Source organism: Chroicocephalus ridibundus, chromosome 6 (assembly GCF_963924245.1).
Source record: "Chroicocephalus ridibundus chromosome 6, bChrRid1.1, whole genome shotgun sequence".
Taxonomy (NCBI): domain Eukaryota; kingdom Metazoa; phylum Chordata; class Aves; order Charadriiformes; family Laridae; genus Chroicocephalus; species Chroicocephalus ridibundus.
In genome coordinates, this window is record NC_086289.1 from 73654749 (window position 1) to 73670856 (window position 16108).

Sequence of the window (16108 nt, forward strand, 5' to 3'; positions counted from 1 at the left end):
CAATCGCCCACACGAGTGAGCATCCCCCCTTGCTCACACGTGTTCTCTAGGGCTGAAAATCAAGGTCCAATGTGGTTCTTGTCAACGCTCACGAGCTGCCCCTACGTTGGCATTTCTCTGTTGACTCATGGCTAGAAAGGTCTCCCCCCACAGAGCAATCAGCCGGTGTCCTCTGAAGGCACGTGGCCTGCTCAAGAGCGGCGAGTTATGATCTGCCCATGGAGCTATTGTTATTTGAGATTTTATTAATCATTTACTACATTTTATGAGGTTAGTCACCTGCATCGTCTCTGTGCTGACACAACAATTTACCACTACAAGGATGAAAAATAAAATAAAAGATCACTTACTGGCAGCTCACGATGCTCTTACCAGGTTACAAAGGCAGCCGGTGGAGAGAGATTTCTGCTGGGGAATCAAAATAGAACAAAAAGGGATGATGAGGCACAGCCAAAAGGGTATCGCTGAAGATCAGTTTTATACTGAAGCGTGTGATAATCAATTATTCAGAAACATGGTGTTGAGCCATCTCTCCCTATGGGTTTATAAACCTCTCCCTGGCTGAGCTCTGGTAACGGTTATCCAGAGATATGTAAGGGTATCACTGGAGGCCACAAGAGGACACGGATAGTAGACACATAATGTAGAAAAGAAGGATATTAGAATGCACAGAACTAGCTCATCTCCTGCTGTAGACGTATATTGCTCCATCAAGGTCAACGGTATCTCTGCCGGCTCTCACCAGCCGTGGGTCAGACCCACAAGCTGTCACAGAGGACTCGGAAAGGAGAGACCCTCACCAGGCAGAGGTGGCCTGGGCTGGGTCCATGGTGCTCCTTCGCAAGCTGGGAGCAACAAACAGGGCTGAGCTACGGGCACACAGACACCTTTCTCACGGCTTGGCTTCTTGTCACGGGACGCTCGGGGAGATACAGGACAATGCCTCCTTCGCGCGTGGGCAGGACACGGCCAGGGCTGGCTGTGGTTGGCGAGCAAGGTGCCCACCCGAGCGGAGCAGGAGGCTCGAGCTTCCCCAAAAGCATTTCTCAAAATAATTGGTAAATTATTTATCAACTATAAATGGCCAGGATAAATCTGTTGGCAAGCAGCAGCACAGCACAGCTAGCTTTGACAACGGTAACTGACAACTTACAGCTGCTGGTAGACCACCGTTAAGGATATTACTCGCTTGGTCTCCTAATATAATACAAGAATAACAAACAATCTCCCCAACCTCTCCCTGTTCCGGAGGCCGTGTCCTGCTGGCTCCCCACGACTTTGCTCTCCAGCTTCTCCACCCCATTGAGGGGGTTGAGGCGTTGAGGCCCACCATCGCTTGCTGCTCTGGGTATTTCCCAGGCGCTGGACATTCGCAGCCCTTGGCTCATCGCTGCCGTGGCAATGAAGTGCAGGATTTTCCCCCCGGCCGCAGCTGCCGAGGTCCTGACAGCAGCGATGGCCTCTTGAAAGAGCGATGGGAAACGTACAGTGGCCAGGGCGATGCACGGTATGGACCTCCTCCCCATCGGCCAGCGAAACCAGTGAGGGCGAGGGAGAGGTCTGTCCCACCGGCGGGTGGGAGGTAAGGCTGGGTGTTGGGGGGACAGAAACGTGCTCAAACAGACAAACAGCCCTCCCCCCGCTTAAGGCACTGATATAACAAATATGCAAAAGTCATGTATCTTGCAAGTGTAGAGCCTTCCTAGCAATAATTAGCTTCTAAACATTCCCCTGTCCTGTATAATAAATGAACAGCATAGTAAATGTTATGAGAATAATTCATTATTCATCACGAATAACAAATGAAGGGAATAATTTACCATCCGCTAATCTCTAAAAGGGCCCTCGTTCTTTTTTAATCACGTAGGGATGCCGAGCGCCGAGGAAGGGGTCCGCGTTGGGTCACGCAGCCCCCGCGGCTGCTGGTGGTGCCGGGTGGTGCCGTGGCCTCGGGGCCGGCACGCTGCTGCTCTTTGCCGGCGGTACCGTGACACAGCCTGTGCCGATGTCACCTTTGGCGTGGATAAGGACGGTGGCGCATCTCGGATGTCCTTTCCACCCCCACGCTCTTTCCCAAGTCCACCTGTCTCCACGCAGGACTGTCGCATACCTGGGCACGTTCCATCCCCACAGCCCTGACTAAGCCTCTCGTTTGCGGCTGTACTTTGACCCTGACAAAGAGCCCTGAGGTGTCAAAACAGCGATCAAAGGTCGCGAGGCTAAACGGGAAGGACGTTTTTTGGCCCCATCAGCTCTGTGGCACACCAACACCTGCTCTACTGGGTTGGGCAGGGGGATGGAATTGTCCCACCGTGTTCAGCATCGCAGCCCGAATCCGGCCTCGCTGCCCCCACCGCCTCCCTTCCAGGGTTTCCCCTCTTCACCCCCCTGGGAGCAGCTCTCCTTTTCCTGTCTCCCAATATCAGATTTCTTTTTCTTTGTCCACAGCCAACCCGCTCCGGTGTTGCCCGTGTCCTTCAAAGATCTTAGTGCTGGACCGCTCCTCCGTGGGGTTGAACCCCTCGCCAAAGCCTCCCTCTTCTGCAGACCTTAAACCTCCCCCCCGCAACCCCTTTCCTTGGGACCTTCATGCCGCTGCCTGACCGGGGGCAGCATCTGGGGACTCATTTCTGGGTTATCTCTGCTGATTATTATTTGTTTATTGCTCTTCCTTCCCTCGTGTTCCCCCAGTGCTCCAGATGACAGACGGCACATAAACCACTGCAACGGAGCACAGCGGGCAGAGACGAAGGTACACAAATTGGGAGGGGGGGGAGGTGTGAGAAAGGGGGGACCCCCAAAAAAATCGCTCCGTATGCCACCTTGCCAGCTGCCCGGGGACACCAGCAACCCCTGCAGATTGTTTTCACGTGTGATTTGTTTAAAAAAAAATCCCAACGTGCAGCTGATAGACCTGCAGATAGACCTGCGTTACGATTTTAGGAAGTTATTATTTTTTATTCCAACCTTTCACCTATATTATTGCTCCTGGATGTGAGTAAGCACCAAAACATAAAGGGTAGTTAAAAGCATCTGCCTATTACACAGTAACTGCCCCCATGTGAATTTAGCTTGGTGAGTACGTTTAATGTTTTCCAATGATTTCAGCTCCCAGTTTTGCTAAACTTGCATTTTTGGAGACTATTTTTGAGTAAAGACTTCCATAGGATAATCAAGATAATGCCGTCAAGCTGACTTATGACCTCCAATATCTCAAAATATTCCCAAACCTGCTGACTAACTGGGTATATTTTTGGCTCTGTGGACTTTCCGTCCCTGAATGGAGTGATTAGGGACAAAGAGGGGATTTATATTTAAATCAGCGTGAGCTAATGAAGCCCTGCCGCGTGCCGACACAGCACAGACTACGCCACGGCGCTGTGCTGAGGAGGGTTTGACACCTTGCCGGCTGCCCTTCTCCATAAAACCCCACCACCCCAGCAAGGCCTGGACTTCTCTCACCCACCCAGCCACCAGGAACAGGAACATCAAAATCATGCCACATCTACAGTCAAATAACACTTAATCAGGGAGCCGAGACGATCGGACCCCTAGAAGAAGTCCGGAAGATGCCTTCTGAAGCCAAGCGAGACAAGAAGAGCATTGCAGCTACCGACCAGCCTTTCTGGGCTGCTCTTTTCCTCCGGGCAGTGCAGAGGGATGTTTCAGTCCCATCATTTCTACACGTACCTTCTGGCTCTGGAGGACTGCCAGATTTTCATGCCTGGGCATCATTTTATCGCTAGATCCCACACAACCTTCCTGAAAGAAGCCTGCAAAGAGCTTCCTTAGATACCCGCAGAGATCTGCAGTTCAACGGGGACCCTAAGACGATCCATAAAATGGTGGATTTCCCAGGAAGCCCTGATTTAGACAGGCTACTTTAATGAGAATCAAAGCACTGATCTCCAGTCCCTAAAGGGGGCCTACAGGAAAGCTGGGGAGGGACTCTGGATCAGCGAGTGGAGCGATAGGATGTGGGGGAATGGTTTTAAACTGAAAGAGGGGAGATTTAGATGAGATGTCAGGAAGAAATTCTTTGCTGTGAGGGTGGTGAGCCCCTGGCCCAGGCTGCCCAGAGAAGCTGTGGCTGCCCCATCCCTGGAGGGGTTCAAGGCCAGGTTGGACGGGGCTTGGAGCAACCTGGGCTGGTGGGAGGTGTTCCTGCCCAGGGCAGGGGGTGGCGCTGGATGCACTGGGTCCTTTCCGACCCAAACCATTCTGTGATTCTATGAATCTGAACACGTGCACGGGGGGTACAAGCTATGGTTTGACCCTCCACGTACGTGCTCTTCAGAGACAGCGAGAAGACGCACCTAATCCTGGCTCACAGCACTGACCTGCAGAGTGGGACCTTGGTGCGGGTTGAAGGAAAGTTTACTAACGTTTTCAGCCTTTTAATTGGCATTTTGCCATTTCAGGCTTTATCGGTCAGCTTTGAAGTCTATCTTCCCTTGTGAGGAATTCGTATTTGGCACGCTTGCATGAGACATAATGTGGTAACAGAGGTAGCTCTATATGTATGGTAATTTTTAGAGCTGAGTGACATTTCTCAAATGGATAAGTTCACTGAAAAATGCAGGAACCAACAGTATTCCTGAAAAAAATTAGAAAGTGTACAAATGTTTCACTTTGACATGTCAAAAGAAATGGTCTGGAGATTCGGAGACATTTTGCTTCAACATCATCTAAACAAAATATTTTGACTTTTTGTTTTGAAACTAGCTTTGTTGTTTAAAAACTGACCTAAATTTTAGGAAAGGATTTTTTTTAAACCAGTGTTATATAATAAAAAACAGAGCATCCCTTTTTACTGTTTAGGAAAATTCTTGGGTTTACTATTTTTCCCCCTGATTTTGGATTTGACAGCCAAACTGAAAAATCCGTATTCATCTGCCTCTCCCACCGTTCACACTCACACCTCACCTCCAGCTGCTAAAAGAAAAAGCAACGCGTCCCTGCCGTCACCCGACATCCCCGCTTTCCCTGTGCAAAAACGCGGCTGCTAAAATGGGACTTTTGTCCGTCCCCAGAAGCACGGTGGCATCTCGGGTACGTGCCACCACGGGTGACCGGGTGGCCCTGGCAAAGGACATGGCCGTGCCTGCCCCCCGCCCCAGCCGCGGCTGCCTTCAGCCCCACCGCTGCTTTATCAGGGCTTTATTTAGCAAAGCAGGTTAACGTATAACTCCATGTTTCGCCAGCGAAATGAACCCTCGCTAGCGTCTTATCTCCCGATCACGCGCGGCGAGAGAGCAGAAGAACAAAGAGGGATTTGTCGTGTCCTCTGTTACTCACCGCTTTTTAATGCCTAATTTATCTGCTTTCTGCTTCCCTTCCCACCCGTGAGTTTCAATTCCAAAAATAGCTTTAATCAAACCGTTGCTGTGGAGCCGGCTCTGTTCATGGCCCGTTTGGTTTCTGCTCTGGCCTCGGCGCTCTCAGACAACCGCTTTGCTGATGTTTAAGCTCACCGTCCTCTCCAGCGGCGCCGGCTGCAGAGCAGGGACCCTCTGAATATATTAGGACCCTCTGAATATTAGGAAAAATTTTTACACTGAAAGGGTTGTCAAGCATTGGAACAGGCTGCCCAGGGCAGTGGTTGAATCGCCATCCCTGGAGGTATTTAAAAGCCGGGCAGACGTGGTGCTGAGAGATAGGGTTTAGTGATGGTTTTTGTCAGAGTCAGGTTGATGGTTGGACTCAGTGATCTGAAAGGTCCCTTCCAACCCAGGCCATTCTCTGATTCTATGAAACCATCGGGTGCTTTCCTGTGTTCAGGATGCTGGGGACAAGGAGCCCGGTGCCAAAGGACCATGTGGACATCTCATGGTGGGGAAGGTCTTCAGATGCTGCATCTCCCTGAGGTGCTCGAAGCCACCCAAGCCCTTGGGGGTATCCTCATGTGCTGCAAAAGTCCGTTCATTAACAACAGATGAGTTTTGGGGTTTAACACACCCCCGGAGAGGGTAGCTCAAAGGGCTGTGAGCCGCCTGCAATGCTCACATCCCCACTCTGGTGGTATCTGAGCATCAGTGGGAAAACCTCCTGTTGGATAACGCGGAGCCAGGATTTGAGCTCAGGCTTCATCAACAACTATTGACACACCTTGCCGTCAGTCTCCCTGCTTCCCGGGCCTTGGCCTCCTTTCCTAATTTGATTAAAAGCTCTTCTGCCCAGGGTCTACCTGTCCCACTATAGCATTTTCATTTCTGATGGGGCAGCTGGAGCCTGTTGCCGCAGAAGCACACCTTTTCCCTTCATCTCTGCATTCCTTCGGGAGTTTGCTGCAAGATTCAGGATTGTTAGGAATTCCTAACAAACAGCAATCTCCTACAGGTTGTTTCTCATGCCCTGAGGGACACAAGAGCCTTCAGCCGTCTATTTCCAGGCTCTGCAGGAGAAAAGGGATCCTTTAGATACGCTGGTGAGCAAGAAACCGAAGCGCATTTCGGGGCCCTGCCCAGCTGTTAGCAACTTCTGCTCCATTCACAGCGCGCTGCCGGTGCCATTTGCTGCTGGTTCAGTTTATTCCCTTTTCCTCTTACCCCTCTCCGTTTCCTACGAAAGCCCCGGGCGCAGATTGGCGCTGGGTGGCTGGGGTGGAGCAGGGACGTATCTGCAGCGCAGGGCTCGGTGGCCAGCCGCAGGGACTCACGGCTGCTTTAAAAAAAAAAACAAACCAAAAAACCAACATATTTTTCTCCAGGACACCACAATTCAAAAAATCATTTCCAGTTCTATTATTATTCTCAGCCCACGGCAATCACACTGTGGTCTCCAGCGCAGCCAGCTCCGACACAGTCACTCCTGTCAAATGTCCTGAGTTTTCCTTCCAGTTTAGGGTTAACAAAAATTAAATTCGTGTGGCCAAATATAGGCAGGGATTTCATTCCCGTGAGGCTACGCCTGCGTTATTGAATCCCGGCCTTTTTCATGTGTAACAAAAATATACCAGTCGTAGGGGTTTTTTATAAAATAATATCCCGCTGGATTATGTTTCAGGGAAAAAGGGTGAGTTTGGGTGTTCTGCCGCGATCACAGCAGCGAGGAGTGAGTTTTATCCAGGCTCCAGCAAGGGAATGGGAAATAGATGCAGGAGATAGGGACAGGGCAGCGTTCCTGCTGCTCGCAGCCAAGCTGGGATGGGTTTGGAGAATAGTACGTGCTGGATAAGTATCCAACATTCTCCAAACTTTGCAAACCATGTTGGAGTGACCCCTCAATGCTATATTTCTGAATGGGCAGTATAAAATTCCTCCAAAGGTAGTCTCTGTCCTTGCTATTTGTTTTCCACGAACATCCGCTCCCATAGAAGGGCGCTAAGGAAGAGCGGGAGCTTTTCGATTCCATTTGTGGGATTTTTCACTTTCCCCTTCCCACGTCCGTCTCAGGATCGTCCTCCGCTTGTGGATAATCCGTAGGCTTAAAGAAGGAGGCAGAAAACGTCAAATAACTCACCCTCTCCCAATTCTTCTCCCGGTGCTGATCCGTAACGCAGAGACACTGAACCACGGATGCGCGTGGGGCCGAGCCGGGGCGGCGGGAGCAGGGATCAGCCCGTGCCATGGGCAAACCGCCCTGCCGGGCCTGCGGAGAGGAGGAAAACACGGAAAAGCTGCTTTTAACACAGGCAGGTCTTTAAGAACAGGCAGAAAAACACCTGTCATCGTGCCCTGGGTATGCCAGCGCTGCTGCGTTTATTGCGGCTACATGAATAATTACGAGCAACAGCAGCAATAAGCAATAATAATTAATAACACAATCGGCACGACATTAACAGCTACCATTATCATTTCCGAACTTTTTAGATTTTTATCAAGAATTTCAGTGCTAGGCCTCCGATTAGGCAAATCTGTTTTCCCGGTTGATGTTATAAGAAGAAGTAGAAGTAGGGATCGCCGGTAACCTGGTTCTGCATTATCTCCCTTAAACGTGAAGGTAGGTATCCTTAAATATGGATTGATGTGTACGTGACTAATAATTTAACATAACTTTCACAGCCTGCAGTGGCATCTAGTAGGTAATAACTAAAACATAGTTTTGCCAAAAATACTGTTGAATAGTTTAAAGTGTGACTCTTTTACCGGCGTTTCGTTAAGAAGAAACAACCGCGTGAGGTTCCTCGGAGGGCTGCGGCTACGGCGGGCGCGAGCGATCTCAAATACAAGTTTTCTGCCTTATCAGACTTCTTTTAAATGGCTTTCCTTCAACGTTACACTGAGTTTTGGCATTTCCCCTCCAAATTCTCTGTCTGCGCTGTTGGCGCTTGCCGTGCCCGTGCGGTTTCACCCCAGAAGGGCGCTGCAGACGAGTGTCGAATCTGCCCAAATGTTTCCAGATCAAAACAGCCAAAGTGCTACTCTATTTCCCCCGTTCCCCGATGTTTAGAAATAAACATTGGCAGTGCTTATTTAGGGCGGTTCGGAGCATTTCTGAGCACGTCAGCAGCATGTTCTCTCCCAAACGGAGGGAGCTTGCAACTTTTGGTTTGTGGCTGGAAAAATGCAGGCTTGGAAACAGTGTTTTAAAAAAAGGCAAAAAGAGGGAACTGAAGCCCTGCGTGGAGCACCTGCCCTCAGCTCTCTCCCTCTTTCTTTTCCCAGTTTTCCCGGATCTCCAGCCCCTTCCTCGCCTCGTATTGTCCCCTACTTCCCTCAGCGGAATATATTTTTTCCACACCCCGCCTAATCCCGTGTGTAAAAACTCCCGAATCTCCTTGCTCTTTGACGGCACGTTGTGCTCTCCCCCAGCGAACAAATTCTAATATCTAAGTTCCCCAAATTATTTCGTTTAATCATTCTCTGCGTCTTCTCTCACCTGTCTCGGCTCCCTTCTTAAAAGCCTTGATTTGCTACTTTTAAGATTTACGGCGACGTACAAATTGTTTCTATTTGTGTCTGCACGTGAAGTCACTTGTGAGGTGTCTTGGGAAAATTTGCTTTAAAAACATACTATGGCAATAAACAACGCCGGGGAAAGCTAAGGTGGCTTATTGTCAATACATTTTCCACCTTCGGAGGTTTTCTGGTGGTGTTTTGGCTTTTTGTTTCTTTTTTTTTTTCTTTTCTTCCTTATCTGCGCATCATCTACGTTCCCGCGTTTTTCTGGGAATCACTCCAACGGCGGGACGAAAGGGGTCGTCACGTGACGGAACGCAGGGAGGGTGACGCCGGTTAAAACGCGCGCACGCTGTTCCTTTCGGTCACTGTTACCGAGAGAGCAGGACGCCGGAGAAAACGGATGACCTACTTTTGTCCCCTGCGCCGGAGCCAGCTTCCACAGGGTGGGAAAAGCGTTTTCAAAATACACGCAAAACCCAAAGGGGCTTCGTACCGCTATCAGCCCCCGCGACTTCCCTTCCTACCGGAGTAAGTCCAATCGGAATTACGGAGCAAAGATAAGGGGAAAAGCACAAATATTTTTGTGTCTGCAGCATAGCTCCACCCTGCTATTCTTGGGAAACTGCTGCTACGAAAGGGCCTTCAGTCATCCTCAACTGCTTTTAATTATATTAGCAGTGCTGTTGTCGCTGTTATCGTCTAAGGATATGACTGAAGCACTATTTATACAGAGAAGTAATACCATTTGTTGGACCAGCTGATACACTGACAGGTTTTTTGGCATACAATACCCTGGAAAAGGGTTTGCGTGCCTGAAAACTTATCTGCCTTTTTTTTTTTTTTTTCCCCTAGACTATCAGTTTGTTCTAATAAAAGGTATTACCTCTCCCTGTAGACTTCGTCTCATTTAATTATATTAGCAGTGAAAATAGGTGAACCAAATTGCATAAGATAATTTGTTTTGTCCCCAAACCACGCTCCTAGCTCCAGCTGGGGCTCTCCGTTCCCAAACTGCTTGAAAAGATCTAGAGCACCCGGTTGTAATTATAACCCTGTCTGTATTAACTCATTTTAATGAAAAATATCGGCAAGAGCACAAAGCATCAGGTTTTGGGCTTTGAAACATCAGGTCTTTGGTCTTTGAAGCAATCTTTGTCTTGGAGAGGGAGGTTGAGGCTCACAAGGGTTGTGTCTCCGTGTTGCCCTTGCCGGAGGCGTGCGGAGGAGCTGCCGTCGGTGCCAGCGTTGGCTCTGGACGGACCTCAGCTCCCATCCAAGGTGGCACCCGCTGCATCTCCACCTTCCCGTATAATTATTTTCACACTGACCCATTTCTCCGTCTGGAAGAAACCCAAAGCAGAAGCCCCAAACCACTCGAACTCACCGTATTTTCAGCTCAACATGAGCGAGAAGCATCCAAAACCTTTCGCCAAAGTCATTTCTTACCAAGTTCCCAGCCAAATTTGCAGGCTCAAGAGAGTCCGTGAATCACAGATAAGCAGCCAGCCATTTGCTGCATAACTTTGCTTCTAATTACAAACGGGCAGGCGTAATATATGGAGTCATTAATTGGTCAAAAATAACCCCGGGAATTCGATGTAATGGGATCAATGCTTAGATATGATGAGGAGAAATAAAAGTACGCAGTGCCTGGGCAAAATGTAAGCTGCTTGGCTTGCAAAATGGGAACAATCTTCAATGCTTCCCTGTAGCTTGACTACGCCGTGTTTCACTTCGTGTCTGACTTTAAATATTATTACAGAACGGCTTTGTTTTGGTCACGTGCACCGTGGCCTCCTCTTAACATTTATTCCTCAGGAGTCCGGATTTTATTTAATGCAGAATTTGCAGACTGAAAGGATTAATCTTTTGTATGCCTTCTTCCTTGGAGAGCCTTTTTTCGAAGGAATGTATTTGTTTCGTAGCTTTCTGAGCCTACCTTTTGGTATAAGCGCTTCCTCCCTCTCTCCCCTCCTCCCCAGCTTGTTTACTCAGGGAATAAAAACGTGACCTTGACTTTAAGGTCGTTGGTGTTTCAGACGGTACTGTCAGCAGAGAGCAAGGGGAAAAATCGATGGGAACCGTATTAGACAAGTGGAAGAGTAACGCGAAAGTGCTGGGGAGTCATCCTGGAAATGGAAACAATGGAGGTAATTCTTAAAGGAGAGCGAATCCCGCTGATGTGTCTCTTGTGGTTAAAACCCCACATAGAATCATGGAACCATAGGGTGGGAAGGGCCCTCTGGAGATCATCCCGTCCAACCCCCTGCCAGAGCAGGGTCACCCAGAGCAGGTGGCACAGGAACGCATCCAGGCGGGGTCGGAATGTCTCCAAAGTTGGAGACATTCCACCTTCTCCTTCCTGTGCCCTCCTTCTCCTCAACCGGCACACACATCCTTGGGGCCATGAGAAGACGGGGATGCCCCAGAGCCCCCCCGAGGTGCCCACCTCAGCCAGGTGGGTGTTGGAGTCAGGGGACAAAGCGGTGGCCCAAGTCTTCACCTCCCGCCAGCTCTGCCTCCGCATCTGCCCCTCCGGATATTACAGGGGTCCTGTTAGCGTCTCCAATAAAAAAAAACATCAAAAATATCAACAAGACGGGTGAGGAAGGACAGCTCAGCAGATACAAGACGTGATGCTGTTAACGAGGACGTCAACGATTGATAAGATCGTGTTTGTCACCGGTGGACTCACGAAGTACCACATCCGTACCGTGTGTCGGGAGAACCTCTGCTGTTTCCTCGCCGTTTCTCAATTAATGGAGCGAGATCCTGGCTGAGCTGCCTCGGCACACTGTCGGGACATGGAGGTCAGGGAGGCAAAGTCACACTTCACCTTCCAGGCGTGCCTTTCCGGGAAGGCGTACGGATCATTGCCGTTTAAATGCAAATCGTGTTTGGTTCGATACATTTAAATACCAGAGAAATGTCCTCGGCAATCATAGCAGACTGTTAATACATCTGCGTATGAAATTTTTAATTAATTAGATGGCATTAGAGGACCAGTTGTGTTCTCAAAACAGCTCAAAAGTACTCTTTTAAAGGGAATTAATATTTAATAGGAAAAAAAATGCAATAGCTTCCCGAAGTCTTAATTAAATGCTTATACCTTTATGGCTTTTACAAGTGTTTTACCCGTAATTTAGTCTGCTAGGGAATCGCATCGCCGCTGTTTTCTGCAACAGGGGGAGTGCCCTGGGAAGTGCACCATCCATCAGGCTGGTTTTCCTTCAGAGCCCTATTCCCCTTCTTAAACAAGGAATTGCTGAAAGACTTTGGGAAAAATGCCTGTCTTTCCCTTGAAAACCCCCAGCTGGAGGAAGGAGGAGGGGATGGAGGAGGTGTAGCCCTGGGCAGAGGCGGCGCTGGGGGCCAGCAGCACACACGCATCGAGATGTTTTCCCCCCCATAGGAAAAAAATGCCACGTTTACCCACTTCAGAGGATTATCAGGTTAATATTCCCACGGCTGGAACGTTTGGGGTCACCTCCCACATCTTGTAAGTGATGGTCCTGACCAGGGAACAGCCCCATGCGGAGAACCTGCGAGGTTAATACCCTGCGTGTGAAAGCAGCTGTCTCGTTGTAGCAGTAACGGCGTTTCCTCATATAAATTAGACCCACATATGCACATCCTTATTTACAAATAATCCATAGGTCCCATCAAACGCTTTCCATTTTCCTTCTATGCAACCGAAAATGAAGCAGAAGACGGCTAAAAAACACGCTGCTGTGAAAAACGTTGTTTAGGGTAACTTGAGAAGCCAGCTGGTAAAATTCAGTCACTTTTTCCAGGGCAGAGGAATTTATAGACCCTATCTTCAGCACAAATCATCTCTATTAACTTCCCCTGCTTTTAAAATTGGGTTCCACTAACCTTTATTTATCATGCTTTCCCAGGACCGCACGAATTAGACAAAAATAGCATGGCAGTCTCTTTTCTGTTTAAGCACGTAAAGCAAGCATGCACAACGCCTAGCATTAAGAATTTCAGCCGTGGTTTTATTTCCATAACTGCTTTAGAGCCCCAGATGTTACTGCTTAAAGCCACCTTCTCTACCAGCAGGGCGTCTCCAGTACTACTGTCTGATAAATAATAATAATAGCAGTAATAACGCGTAGTTCGTAAGTTATCTCATCTCTCTCTTCAATTTTGTTCTTGCAATGCCACGTCCGGACATTTTGTCTGAGCTGCTGGGAAGGAGTATTGATTTTCTGAAGATTTCTGGCTTTTTCTCCTCCTATTTAGCCCCAAAGAGGCGGTGTGAGTGGCGTCGGGAGCGCGGCACAGGCACGGCCAGGCTGCAGCGCGCCGGGGCTGCGGCACCGCCGGCTCGCTCAGACGGTTCACGGCAGGGGCCGTGCTCGACATCTCCCTGTATTTTCAGTTGAGCTACGCGAGGGATAAAAGTAGGGCATCGGCGCTCAGCCCAACCGTACAGACAGGTTTTTGCCTACGGAGCAAAACTGGAGAACGTGGGGGGGGGGGTTGGGCTTTTTCTTCTTTTTCTTTCATCCTGCTGACTTTGCACAAAAGTTGAAAATCAGGTTTTACCCAGTGAACTTCCATGAGTTTGTGCAATTAGACGTGCGAGAGAAAAACAGCTCACAGCCAGAGAGGAGCCAGCGGTCCTGCCCCCGCCAGGGCTGCATCGCTGCCAGGGTCGGCAGGACCAACGTCCCCATCGCGGGAGAGGGAGAGAGCCGGGATGGGAAGAGGATTCGGCAGCTTCCTCGAAATACCCTCTTAGTGATCGTGGCTGGGAAACCGAGCAAGGAAATCAGCATCGCTCGAGGCGCTTCTCTTTACCCTTATTCTGCGGTTTGAAAAGCAATTTGAATGGAAAATGAAGAGAGTTCGAGGACAAATCAGAGAAGGAAAACGGGACCAATACGAGAGGAGAAGAAATTAAAAGCGTGGAGTCTGGGCTTGAAAAACTCTTCAGTATCAGCATTTCTCCCCACCAAAAGGAAGTATTTTATTTTCCCTGGAAGGAGACAAAATGAACAGCAGGGACTATTGTTGTGGCAAGAACACCTGGAGATGCGCTAGCTGCAGCCAGAGCTTGCTGGCAGGGATAGCAACGGCATGATTTGCAGCAACATCTGCAGTTGGCCCAGCAACCATCTCTCCTCATTAATTAGCAGAAGCAGTAGGTTTGCCAGACAGTCCCGTTGGCTTTTGCCTTATTACTGTACCCCGTAGCTAACGAGCCATCCTCTTCCCTTCCTGCCGAGTGAGGTATACCCAGTCCGACCGCAGAACGGGCACAGAAACCCAACGGGCATCAAAGGGGGCGACAGCGCTCGCCGTAATTTTGTGTACGTACCCTGCGGGTCATATTTACCACAACCACGTGATTCAAGAGCAGCGGGCTGTAGGCCTACGGAGATAACAGCAGAGGTTCATCAACGACTGCCCCCTCTCTCCCTGTGTGTCTGATTTTATGCTGCAAGGCATGCAACCATGTATGTAGGATTCTGGCTTTCACTCTCTGAAATTATTTGGGATTATATCTGGTTTATTCACAATTCTGCCTTGGTCCTCCAAGCTGACAAACAACGTCCCTTCACCTTGCCTCATTTTCTCTGCCTGAAAATAAGAACCGTGACACTGTCCTTCAGGAACCATTTGGTTTCCACCAGCGAGACAACATCATAACCCAGCCCTGCGTAAGCCCCATTTCCACAATACAGTCCAGCCCTGCGTTACCCCCGTTTCCACAGCATAGTCCAGCTACGCAAGAAAGCAACTCGCGGATCAGTACACAGGGACCCCCGGGCGCCTTTGCCCGGCCACTACGTGCCATCTCCATTGAGCACCATCCTGGTGGTGAACTACTGCAGCAAGGGAGAAATGAATACAAGGCAGAGGAAGACGACGACCTTTAGCAAGTCTCTGGCAAGCTCAGCTCTCTTTTCTGGGCTCGCACTTAGGATCGAATGTCAACTGGACGCGGTTGAGGGACCTCAGGCTGTTACCTGGGGAGCTCCAGGTCTTGGTGCAAGAGAGCTTCCACCAAGTCGTGGCTGCCCAGCCCCGCTGGTGGTGCAGGCAGGACCCCGTTTGCCTGCGTACAGTGCCGAGAGCCTCAGGCAGTCTTGCTCAAGTCATTTCATGCACAGTTTAATTCTTTCCATAACGGGGAGGGGGAATTCTTCCAAGAAAACCCGATCCAAAATGATCAAGGTGGCTTAATAACACCAGGCAAACGGCAGTGCTATGGCCCTGCTAGACAATAGCAAAACACATTCGGATACGCAGCTCAGACCTTGCTGCATTACACATGTAATTAGGTTGTTTCCATGGTAATGATCTAATTATGGTCTTCTTGGCTTTGTGTAATCACATTTGCTGCATTTTGGCAGAGCTGTTTTCCTTATTTTTGAACTGCAACACTTGGCAAGTTGTTCTTTCTAAAGCCGAATAATAATTTTGCCTGATGGAAACCGACAAGTCTGTGAGTTTTTATTTAAAGCAGGGTTGAAGATACAAGACAAGACAAAACTATATATATCTATAGCATATATATATGTATATATAAAGAAGGATCTTTATCCCTGTAATTTCTATTCCTCCTTCCTTCCTACCTTTTCCTTTTTGTCAGTGCTTAAAATAATAAATTGTATCAGTGGCTCCACGTGGGAGGGGAAACTCCAGAGACCTCTCTTCTGTTCCCAGGGTTAGTGATGGGCTGACCTTAGGGCATGAGATTTCACCTCTCCCTGCCTTATTTCCCCTGTCTGGGGATAATGATAGCGACTTCAGATGAGATGTATATGCAAAATGTGTATTATTTCTGCTAAGCTATTTCAGCTCCTGGTAAGTATGATACCTCAGAGAGAGCTGGTGAAATCCTGGACCTGTAGAAGACCGAGGGCAAAAGCCTTACCGATTTCCAGAGCGCGGCAATTTCCCATGTGGCTGCTCAAACACCTTAGAAAAAATCAGATAGAAAAAGCCAAATCTGGCAGCCTTGACCAGGGTGTGGATTCTCCACCCTGCTGCCCCAGAGCCGAGCAAGCAAGGAGGCGTTAGACTTTGGTGACACGTCGGTATCTCTCTTATCTGCCATGTCACTGCAGGGGGGATCCGGCCGTGGGATTTGTTGTTCACAAATGGGATCCCCTTTCCCAAGCCCACCCCTCCCGACAACTCAGCTTATTCCTCTGTGTTACAGGGCGGTTTTAGGGAGGTGGAGTGTTCAAGGCTCCGTAGAGCCGATGCCCGCAGGGATTTGTCGTGGCCCACGCTCTGTCGTGCAG